Below are 12655 nucleotides of genomic sequence, written 5' to 3' on the forward strand. Positions count from 1 at the left end.
AAAAAAAAAAAAAAAAAAAGCAACTCTAACTTCCTGTTCTAAAAAAAAAAAAGAAATACAATGTCTCATTTTATAGATGTCACCTACTTTCAGAAACGGACATCTTGTGAAAGCATGCTATTCTAATATATGCATATATGACCTTCTGGTCATATGCAAATAAGCTAAGGGCTAAAGTTTATTTACTCTTGCACAAAAAATAAGTGATGACAATAAATATTAAGGTATTTATAAAACCTTAAAGTACGATGTCAGGGTGACATTTCTAAATCATCACAGTCACTTGCCTGGATTTTTCTTCTTTATTCAACTTGCAAGTCCTTCTGTATTCTGACCCCACTCTGTACATTTATCTTCATTTATTAGTGCTCCTGCTGTGAGCTTTCCACAGCTCCAATATGTAGCGCCCTTCCTTGGTGTTGCCCACACAAGGCACACTTATCACTGCAAGACAAAGAAACCTGGGGAGGAAGGGAGAGTCATGACTGGAAATCAATGCAGGAATGGCCGTGATTCAAGTTGCCAGGAGGAAAGTAGCCAAAGCAAGTGAAAGATCAATACCAGGTGCTTAGAGAGTGACATGATGAAAGAAAAGTATGGAAAGCAGTAAGAACCCAGAAACCCAATCAGATGGCTCACTAGTAAGAAAGCATCTAAAGGCCTCTGATTCATTCATTCAGCAAAGGTTCAAGCACCTGCCAAGCACAGGGATGGGCTTTGGGGGTATAAAAAGGAGTACAAAATGGTCCCCACCCTTGAGGGCTTGCAGTGTTAGCAATTAAACAGACAGAAATAAAGAGAGACAACCCTATGCCATGTTGTAAGGGCACAGTGTAATACCAAGAACTATCTGAGCCACAGAGAAATGAACGCTCAACTCTGCTGTGCAAAATCAGGCTGGCATCACTGGCACTCACTCAACGGCCCTTCGCTGACCACCTGCCAACCTCCTTGCTGTTTCTCGAGCACCCGGGCCTGCTTCCACCGCAGCCCTCGCACTGGCTGTTCCCTGACCCCTAACGCTCTTCCTGCAGATATCCACAGGGCTCTCTCTCTCTCACTTCATTCCGGTCTCTGCTCAAATGCTACCTCATCGGAAAAGATTTCTCTGACCAATCAGCCTATTTAAAACTGTACAACCCAAGGGGAAGGATGAATTAAGACTTTGGCATTAACATACACACACTACTATATATAAAATGGATAACCAACAAGAGCCTACTGTATAGCACAGGGAACTAGATTCAATATCTTGTAATAGCCTATAATGGAAAAGAATCTAAAAAAATGTATTATATAAAGCTGAATCACTTTGCTGTACACCTGAAACTAACACAACATTGTAAACCAACTATACTTCAATTAAAAAAAAAAACTGTACCCCCTAGACACACACAAATACACACACAGACACACACACACACACACACACAAACTCAACTCTTTCTCTCTCTTTCTCCCTATTGCCTGACTTTGTCTTTTTTTTTCCTCAGCCCTTATCACAATCTGCAATCATCTTGTCCAATTATTTATTGTCTGTTTCCCTCGTGTAAATTCGTGAGAGCAGAGATTTATCAGTTGTATTTACTGTTCTATCCCCAGCACTGGACAGAACTGAATGAGTGAACAAATAAATGAATGAATGAGGAGAAATTTGAGCTGAGTTATGAAGAGCATGTAATGGCTTGTCAAGGGAACAAGGCATGTGTGGAGGCAGGGAGGACTCAGAATGTACAGAGACACAAGGGTAATTAAAAGGAGTCAAGGCACCTTGGAAGGAATTTAGACAGAAATAAAATGATCTGTGCTCAGCACACAGTGGGTTTTCATTCAACGTTATTAGGTAATTAAGTGAGAGAGAGCAAGTGAGTAAATGAGTGAATGAATACACGATTGAATTAATGATCAGGTTTCTGTCTTAGAAAATGTGTGAGCATAGATGGGTGAAACAGAAGACAGGAAGTAGAGAACATTGAGAAGGCTGGTCTTCTACAAAGAGGAAAATAAAGCGGGCCTGAATGAAGAAAGTGGGAATAGAGAAGAGAGACCACACTTGCGAAGCAAGTAGAATTGTGATGTGATTGAAGTGGGGGAAGTAGATGAAGGTAGAGGATCCTGATGTAAGTGTCCAGATGGGTGGTGGTGCCGTTGACCACACGGTAAAACCAGGAATGGTGAAAGGCGGCTGCGCTGCGGAGATCATCTATCCTGGGTTGTACATCTTGGGACTGAAGTCTCTCTGTAATGGGTGAAGACAACTCATATGTAGTTGGAAGGGTTGACCTAGGAGTAAAGTCAAGACAGAAGACAGGTTTGGAATAGCCTTTATGGAGGGATGCCTTTATCTTCAGGAAAATATGTTAGGATACGAAGACGAAATTCGAGGATAATTTAAGAGGTCGAGAGGCAGAGTCCACTGAAAACTAAGAAGCAGCTAAGAGAGTGGGAAGAGGAAAACTAGGAGTTTAAGGCCATGAGAATTAGCACGTGCTGTCTTGCTCATTACTGTAGCCCCAGTGTCCTGGTACAGGATAAAGAGACACGCAAATACTTGTAAAAAAGGGAAGTAGGGAAAGCAGGAAAGAGGAAGGAATGGAAGGAAGTTTGGAAGGAGGGAACTAGTTAACAGTAAGACTACAAAGCTATCAAGAAAGATCGTGGGACTTCCCCGGGTGGCGCAGTGGTTAAAGAATCCGCCCGCCAATGCAGGGGACATGGGTTCCATCCCTGGTCGTGGAAGATCCCACACGCCGCGGAGAGGCTGGGCCCGTGAGCCATGGCTGCTGGGCCTGCGCTCCGCAACGGGAGAGGCCACAACATGGAGAGGCCCGCGTACCAAAAAAAAAAAAAAAAAAGAAAAAAATGAAGCCACCACCGTGAGAAGCCCGCGCACCGCAACGAAGTGTAGCACCACTCGCCGCAATTAGAGAAAGCCCACGTGTAGCAATGAAGACCCAACGCAGCCAAAAAAAAGATGATAGGTAAGAACTCAGATTTATTTTATTAAGGGATTATTATAACATGCCAGAGACCATTTTAAGCAGTTCACACGGCTTGACTCATTCAATTCTCAAAACAACCTCATGAAGCAGGAGTGATGATGATATGATGATGTTGATGATTATGGCCTCTTTATAGATGAGAAAATGAGGCACAGAGAGGTGAAGTTGCCCAGGGTGACACAGGAAGTAAATGACAGAAGCAAGGTTTCAAGTCCAGCCATCTCGCTCTGAAGCCCTCTTTGCACAGATGTTAGAGTGAGTTTTCTCAGGGGCCTTGAAAGAGGATGGTTTCAATGGAGGGGCAGCTCTGTGGCCTGGGGAGGGGAAAGGAAGGCAAAGAAGTGGAGAGAGCAAATGCAGGCTGCTGCTGCAAGGAGGAGGTTCACTAGGAAGAAAGAGGGACAGATAGTAGCTGGAAAGGAACACAGGAGTGTCAGAAGCCGTTTTGTGGTTTTAATGAGCAAGTCTGGCGCATATGGACTCGCTACAGTCTGTTTACATCACACCCCAAAACTGCTAAAAGAAAAATGAGGGGGTTGGCTGAAAAGACACTCAGGTTACTTCCAGCTCCGATTCTACTATTCCACAACTTTGAAATTCTTTCTCAGTGCAGCCAGATGGAAGATTTCACTTGATAACATTAGTTGGAAAAATAATTTAATACACTTTAAAAAAAATGTATTTATTTATCTTAGGCTGTGTTGGGTCTTCGTTTCTGCGCGCGGGCTTTTCTCCAGTTGCGGCGAGCGGGGGCCACTCTTCATCGCGGTGCGCGGGCCTCTCACTATCGCGACCTCTCCTGTGGCGGAGCACAGCCCCCAGACGTGCAGGCTCAGTAGTTGTGGCTCACGGGGCTAGTTGCTCCGTGGCATGTGGGATCCTCCCAGCCCAGGGCTCGAACTGGTGCGCCACCAGGGAAGCCCTAATACACTTTTAAAGAGGTATATAAATAGAAGTCTAGGGGCCTCTTTATTTGCGTTTCCTTATGATTCATGAGCTTTTCATCTTTTCGCATTCTAGTCAGTGATGCGTCCTGTCTTTATGAGGAAGCTAAAGTTTTTCTTGTCTTTAGATTTGGCCTAAGAACATATTTTTACTTTCTTTCCTTAGGTTAGGAAAGAGTCCGGGTCATCTAGGTTCACATCCTTTTTCTCCATTGCCTTTTCCCTTTTGTACTCTACCCCTCCGTGCACAGGAAAAAATTAATTTAAGTGCAGGCACTTATAGACAAGCCATAATGTTTCTTTCACAGCATGTCCTAAACTGTTTAATCGTTAGTGTTGTTTCCTGCGATTCTTTCTCTGCTAACTATTCCTGAGACACTTTTCCTCTTTCCTAAACTTCTCCTTTCCTCCTCCTCCTATGACGAAGTGGAGCGGACACATACCAACCCCAGAAATTACGCTAGACCCTCCTTTTCCCTCTATTCTTACCTTATGGAGCCCTTTATTGGCACACATCCTTCAGTGACACATATTCCCATCTTTTTCACACCTTTGAAGACCTTTTCCATCTCTAGTTGCTCCTTTTTCTAGCCACACAATGTCAGTTTTCAACGATCTCCTAGTAGGGCTATGAGATGGGGGAGAGATTGGCTACGGAAAATAGCAATACAAAACTCATTTCTTTTCTGGCTTTGGGATGTGTTTTCACACTTACCAAAGTTGGTATATAACCAAATTTGGCAAGTCACAGCACTTCAAACAAAGTAAAGCTCTACTTGGAAGACATGTCTCAAAAGGAATTAGAAAGCTATCCACTTAGCTAATCTGTGCTCTTTGCTCATTTCTATTCTGGGCACCCCTCCAGACAATGGATGAATAGTGTTTATCTCTTAGACAAACACAAATCATCTTCACAGAGAGATCTTTATTTTCCTCTCCAAAGCATGATATCTTTCTAGCTCTCAATTCCCTGGAGCGAGGTGATAATTAAAGTGTTTCAGGTTGAAAGGCTCTCTCTCTAAAATTCCCGGTGAGCTAGTTTCAGACAGGAATGTGAGTAAACAGAGATGGCTATGATATCATAAGTGCAGCAGGTTATATTGTTAATAAGATGTTGAAAATAAGACGTGTCTGCCTAGTATCAGTAATTGACTCTGTTCACATTTCCCTAACACATGTGAATTCAAATTCCATCATTCATAATAGTCTTTATTTTGGCAGGTGTATGCACCAAGCAAAGATGAACAGAGTGCAAATAAAGAACCTTTGTCAGTACTGTAGCCAATACCATGATAGCGCCTCATTATAAAGAGAACTAAGACATTTCATGACAGCAGGCAACCTTTCTCTAGAAATAGCAGAAATCTCCATATCTCTGAAGCCAAATAATGATTTGCCCCCTTTATCTTTACAGGCTGTGCGTTTGAAATTATAAAATAGTTTAGAATACTCAGCGGTGATCTGGGACAACCCAAGTACTTCTTTCTTTATATATAAGCAAAATTTTCAAATACTAACAATGCTGATGATTTTAAACCAATTTAATCAGTTTAATCAGCAAGGGTTCCTCCATCTTATTCTTTGTAAGAATTATTCTCACATTATTTGATACAATAAAAAAATAAGTAATATCTTCATTCTATTTTTCCTTATTTCTGCTTGCTGTTGATTAAAAATAAGCTAAAACTGGCCTTCCCTGGTGGCGCAGTGGTTGAGAGTCCGCCTGCCGATGCAGGGCACGCGGGTTCGTGCCCCGGTCCGGGAGGATCCCACATGCCGCGGAGCGGCTGGGCCCGTGAGCCGTGGCCGCTGGGCCTGCGCGTCCGGAGCCTGTGCTCTGCAATGGGAGAGGCCACAGCAGTGAGAGGCCCGCGTACCAAAAAAAAAAAAAAAAAAAAAAAAAAAAAGCTAAAACTGAACTGTTAAACCAGGAAAATACTGCATTGGCTAAGAATATGGAAGTTTTTAGCTAAAAACAATTAATTTGCAAAAGGCCAATGCAAAATGCTTTCTCTCTATTAAACTTTTATATCTATTCTTACAAAGGCTAAAAATATCTAGAACACGTGATTTATGCCATGTAATAGTGAGAATTCATCTATATATGAGAATGTTAAGATGCATCTGTAGAAGGAAAATTTTTCCCAAAACGAGTTTTTGAATTTCCTGTATTCCTGGGGCACCGTCAAACAGTTTCTGGCTGTTTGACAAGACCCATCTCTTAGAGCTTCTGATACTCTTTCCTTAGAGTCAGGGAGAAGAGGCTTCCTTTCACTTTCTCTGGGAGGAAAGGCCAGAAGAACTCTCAGGCCACTATGCTCTCTCATGACCTCTTGTCCTTCCCTGCTTTTAGCTCCCAGGGGTCCTGCCAAAGATTGCCCATTGGTTTTAATCCAACTTTTTAAATGAGGGCTTAGAGAAGCAACTTACAGTTGTATAACTTTTTCCTCTTGTTTTATAAAACATGAGATAAAAAGGTATTCTAAACTACTGACTTTCAAACACCTAAATGGCCTTGGCCATACCTTTATTGGCGGAGTCTAAGAGACCACTGTGGTCCCAAGACCCTTTATGAGGTGGAATTTGTTTCTGAAGTGGATTTTGGACCATATGCAGTACGTATAAGAAAGCTGTCTTTTCCAGCCACAGTGGAAAACATCTGCTTTGCTAATGGATTTGACTCTACTTGCCAGAATAACTTCCCAGATGTTTTGAAAGCTCTAAACAACTGCAGCCTTTCGGATCTGCTCTGGCTCAAAAATTAATTTACTAAGAAAACATGTAGGTCTGTGACATAAATGAAAATAAAAATATTTCTATTAATGAATCTGTAATACCAAAATATTTTACATATGGCCTCAGATTAATGGACTTTTATAGATTTTTTATTTTTTTAAGATATGCATTCAAACAGGTATATACATAGTCTCTTGGAAGGGATTAGAATGTGAATAGAAAATTATATCCACTTTTCTGAATGCAACTAGTGCTACTACTAACTATTTATGCTCCTTTGTCAATTCCCCAGCGTTCAATAAATGATTTCCTGGTAAATATATGCATGTCCCGCTTACATTTTATCTTACTGGATCTGATTTTAAAAAAAACAACTCCTAAATAGCATAAAAAATATTTTATATTATCGACTGTTCAGCCTTCTTTAGCTTCTGCCTTGGCTATTTCTTCCTAGTTAGCCTCCAGCTGCTGCTTTGTTGTTTGTTTGTTTAATAATTACATAATTTAAAGAGACTACTCTTATATTGTTCTTTTATGATCCACTGCCAAACAATACAATATTTATTTTTTCTGCCTCATTACACCTACTGACTTCACTCTCTGTTGTTTTTCCTAAACCTGTTTGGATCTAAATCCTCTATGTTTTCCTTCCATTTCTGTGTTCTAGTCAACTTTTCCTCTGCCTTCTTTACGAAATTCTCCAGGAGATCATACTCTCGTGTCCACTGCAATCCAGAAATGCAAATGTTTTAAAAGGAAATTCTAAATTAAACAGAACAAATCAGTTGTGTATTAAAATTTAGTATGTATTTTCCCTTATAAATACTTGCCAACCTTTTCTATGTTTCTTTATTTCATATTATACATATGTTTCTAAACAGCAAGAACCTGTAGTTTAAGTATTTTTTTAGATGCTAAAGCTGGTCAGTCATTTCTAATAACCACACATCTTGCCTACCTCTGCATTACCTGTGCCTAAAGCAGAGCGGCTGCTAGGCACTCAATTACCATTTGCCGAATAAATCTAACACTCCATAGAGGGGTGGGGTGGGTGAGTATTATGTCCCAGTCACTATGCTAAGTAATTTTACAAACACACACACACACACACACCCCATATATATTCCACGTAATCTTCTCAAGAATTTAAGTAAGTATTGTCATCCCCACTTTACAACTGAGGAAGCAGAAACTCAGAAAGGGAGGGAAGTAATCTATCCAAATTTACACAGGTAAAAAGTTGCAAATTATTTAGCTCCAAAGAAGGTTCTTTGAATAAAATGAGAGATAAACATGACCCATACAAATTTCCTTCTTTCCCATTTCCCTCTCTTGTGGCTGGTCCTGAAGAAAACTTTAAAAATACCACTGATGTTCAGTTCTTCTTCCCTTTCCCCACAAGACCTAACTTTTGGTGCCCACATCCTTTGACTTATCCCAACCAACTCCCAAAGCTTGTCCTGTGGACACTCCTTCCCTCACCCAGGGCCCATGTGCCTGGATCTGTATGCCCAGCTATCCTCAGCCGTACTAAAGTCTGATTTCCCTTCAGCAATCTTGCATCTCATTGCTTCACAATACTTGAGATTTTGAGATTGAAGACTTGCTTATTAGATAACACTTCTTCCCTAATAGAGAAAAGCTGGAAGAGTCTAGAATTATTTGATCATGATTTTGCGGTCAAAATGTCTCTGCAATTATTGTAACCAAAAGCAGTGAACTTAAATTGAGCTGAATAGAAGCTTAGGGAAGCACCTTGGCGGGAACCTGGCTGTCCATCTTCGATCAGACTTCACTGGACTAGACTGACCTCTACTCTATTTCCTAAGAAGAATCCTAGTTGAAAAAAAAAAAAAAAGAATCCTAGTTGAGATACACAAATGCCTTTACATTTTCTTATGTAACTTCCATCTTGAAGTCAAAATTAGAATTATAGTCAATGGTAGGGTCCAAAAATGTAAACAGAAATAAAACTACCAGAAAATTGTATTTATTATAGTGTCATTTTGTTAAGTTGCACACATACATATTGAGAATACAGTCCTCCTTGGAAATTATGATGTCTGCTTTTTGCATATTTATGTTATTTAAAGACACTGATGTAATCATTAATTTATTCAACAGCAGTTGTTGAGTATCTACTGGATATAAGGCAATTAGTGGTACAAAAGAAAGATTTTAATCCTGTAATCAATATAAATCATGTGCACAAATGATTCAAATTTAAAGCATTTGTGATTGTTGTCAAAAAGTAATAATAAAAGGACAAAATAGTTTGAGATTTCAGAGTAAGGAAGGATTATGAAGAGCCAGTGGGAATCAATGGTGATTTTGACATATTTATCTTTATATTTTTACCTTATATTTTACTCACAGGAGCAATAATCGAAGTTTTTAAACACAAGCTATTTTTCAGACACAGTAGAGGCTGTTTATAGCACTACTGAATTGATTAGGATTGCTTTTGGCTGCAAGCATTAAAATATCCTATTACAATTTACTTAAGCAATAGTGAGACATTCAGTTATTTCACTCAAAAAGCAGTCCGGAGGTAGGCAGTTCAAAAATAGAGGAAGACTTTCAGTAAAATCATGAACAGCATGGGTTCCTTCCATCTTTACCCTCTGCCAATTTTGTGATTGCAAGATGGTTAAAGAACTTTCTTTAGCATCATGTAGTCACACAAAAAAGTTTAAAAACAGTAAGAAAGGAGGTATTCTCCTTAAGGGCCTCTGTTAATAAGAAAGGAAATCTCTTCTAAACATCCCCAGCTAACTTTCCCCATGTCTTTTTGGCCAGACTTGGTTCACATACCCTCCCCTAGAGCAATCAATCATGAAGGGGAATGGGGTTGTCACGATATAGTAACAACTACATATACTGCCTCCTCGCCATCTCTCAAGTCCCCAATTTAAATAACCAATATATCTGCATGGGTAATAGAATTTTTCAATTACTGTTTTTAATTTAAAAATTAAAAGAATTATTGCGATAGTTTTCTATTTGTCAACGATGGCTACAGTCCTGTCCATCAAAGGTATATTAATCTTATTTTAGTAGCCAAGAAACAGTAACTATTGTTTAGATGGAAACAGTAATTCATTGAGGTAAAGTTATATTTAATTTCTTTGTCATTTTGCCCAGTCTGTGATCCTAGTGGGTTCCAACTAGGAACTTGAGAATGAAAACTGGCCCATGTCAAGCCATTACTCTAGTGTCAGAGAAAATACATAGCCAGTGGAATTAAATTAAAACAGCTAGCATATTTGGAAACATTGTATCTGCCAGTGTTGTACTCTGAATTCAGTGTTTTAATTTCTTATACCTTTTGTATTTAGGAATACAATTTAGCTCTTGTAGCTCTTGTATTTACGGAATCTTCTTCACTTACACTATGACATTTCTAAGGCTATATTCTAGTCATCTATTACTGCATAACAGACCACCAAAAATGTAGCAACTTAAAAGAACAATAATCATTTTTTTGCTTATGAGTCTACAGTTTGGGCAGGGCTTTGCTTTTGTCCACCACAGCATCAGTTTGGGTAGCTTAACTGGGGCAGAATCCACTTCCAACATGACTCCTTTACTTGGCTGGCAAGTGAGTACTAGCTCTGCTGCAAACTCAGCTGGGGCTATTGGCTGGGTACTTTGGGTCCTCTATGCATGAGGTTCTCCATGTGGGCCTCTACACAGAACTGTTTGGGCTTCTTCATAGCATGGCGATTGGGTTCCAGAAGCTAATATTCCAATAGAAAGCTGAAACTGTCCCTATCTTAAGGCTTCGGCCCAGCAGTTGTCATAACATCACGTCTGCTGAGTTGTAGTAGTCACAAAAACCCTGCCCAGATTAAAGGCATGTCCCGTTTTTAATCTCCATAGACTGGAAAGAGGGTTTGGTTCTATTTTCAAGGTTCATTCCCATGGAAATTCTCTATTCTTTATGATATATTATGGCCAAACCCTGAAGATTACCAGTTTTGTAAATAAAAGCCACAATAAAAATATAACAGTTTTTAAGTAGAGAAACTATCATAATTTTTGGCATTAAAAATAGTCTAGGGCTTCCCTGGTGGCGCAGTGGTTGAGAATCCGCCTGCCGATGCAGGAGACACGGGTTCGTGCCCTGGTCCGGGAAGATCCCACATGCCGCGGAGCAACTAAGCCCGTGAGCCATGGCCGCTAGGCCTGCGCGTCCGGAGCCTGTGCTCCGCAACGGGAGAGGCCACAACAGTGAGAGGCCCGCATACCGCAAAAAAAAAAAAAAAAAAAGTCTAGATTAAAGCTTGAACTGGAAACATCAACATCCTCTGATATCTAAATTTAAATTGTGCACTTTGTATTTTATAAATTATGCTAATACTGCATATTATTTTAGATAATGATTTTGTTTGGGTTTTGAGTATTAGCAAGTCACGAGTTAATTTTTTTCTCTTTAAAGTTCTTTGGAAATATTTGCAAATTTGAAACTGAAATTAATAACAATGTGTAATTATAGAAACCCCAATTTTTTCTGAGTGTGTTTTGTGGCGTCACTTTACCCTTACAACATATACTGGGAAAGTTATCTTTATCACATTTTTTTAAGACAAAAGCCTAGGTATATTAATTAATTTTTCTTCCAAGATTACTGAAAATATTAGCAACAGAATAAAGGACTCAAGCTTAAGGTCCAACTAATGCTTTTCTACTCACAAAATTGGTCAGAACAAATTCTCACCACGGAGCAATGTTGGTGTGTTATTTAATACGGTAATAATGACTAAGTAAGAAATGTTCCTTGCTTATACTTCTTTGTTTTGATTCAATAATTCTTAATTAGGTAAGGTAGATTTTCCTTTAAAAAAGCAACATTTTAATTCTATAATCGGTTAAATATCTTTAAATTATATTTTGGTATTTAGTTATAAGGAAGTGAACTAGAACAGGAAATTTTTCTATTTGGAGTTAAATGGAACTTGCAAGGTAACTTCGGATGGTAAACAAACAAAAATTATTATGATATACTGAGAGAATAGTGCTAACTCAATATCAGGCACACTGAGGTAGTATTCAATTAACTTCTTTTATGAGGATTATGTGCTTGGATTTTATAGAAATTGAAAGGTTTCATGATACAGTAAATCAAAAATCTTATGGGCTTTCTTCTCTTATCATTTTGCTGATATAGAGGAAAATGCCATTTTATTTCTTTGATCTGCGAGAAAACTGTTCTCTAGTTTTACAGGCATCGTTATTATTGTTTGTCACTTGTTGTTCAACACCAATGTGCATGGTTAAGTATGAGCAGTCAAAGCAATAAAGTGAGAGGATAAAAAAATAAGTAGGTAATTGCACTGGCAGTGTTTTTCCTTCCAAGGATAAGCTATTCAGAGTTTCTAGTGCTATCAGTCAGAAGACCACTTCCTCCTTGAAAACTGTGATGATACTGCTATTTTCTCCCACGGGCTTTATATTATTTATATTACCTAACCAGGAGCTTCTTTGCAGGCTTCAACAGTCTACCTCCTCTTTCTACCTGGAGACTGTCACGTCTGCAGTGTTGCACCTGTTTCTCTTCTGTTATAATTCTGCATTTCCGGATCACAACTCCTAATATTTTGACTTCTAGCCCAAACTTCTCTGTTGAGTTCCACACCTATAAGCCAGCATTTCTGTCTATATGTCCTACCGGGTGTCATCCTTATTCTTAAATCATTGACGGTTGCTCCCTTTCACCCAGATCCACTAGGTCAATAGGTCCTATCAATTTCTTCTTGTAACATGCTCATGTTTGCCAGATCCTTTTCATCTCCCTTACCACTAACATCTTTCAGGCCTATATTTCTTTCCTAGATCATTGCAAAGGTCTCCTTACAGGTCAAATTATCTCCAGTTTCACTCCAAACCATCCTGTGACCTGCTGCCCGAATGACTGTCCTCAAAATACAACTAAGATCACGTGACTATCCTACTTGAAACATCTTCCTTCAT

General features: G+C 39.4%; 1 long non-coding RNA gene across 1 annotated transcript in view; it reads right to left on the reverse strand.

Annotated features, from left to right (window-relative positions):
• Positions 1-12655, reverse strand: part of LOC131766201 (uncharacterized) — a 60263-nt gene that overhangs the window by 1058 nt on the left and 46550 nt on the right. The window contains exon 4 of the long non-coding RNA XR_010835772.1: positions 288-444. This is a non-coding gene — a long non-coding RNA (uncharacterized lncRNA). The remainder of the gene's footprint in view (positions 1-287; positions 445-12655) is intronic.

The sequence above is a fragment of the Kogia breviceps genome, chromosome 12, assembly GCF_026419965.1.
Source record: "Kogia breviceps isolate mKogBre1 chromosome 12, mKogBre1 haplotype 1, whole genome shotgun sequence".
NCBI classification, from domain to species: Eukaryota; Metazoa; Chordata; class Mammalia; order Artiodactyla; family Physeteridae; genus Kogia; species Kogia breviceps.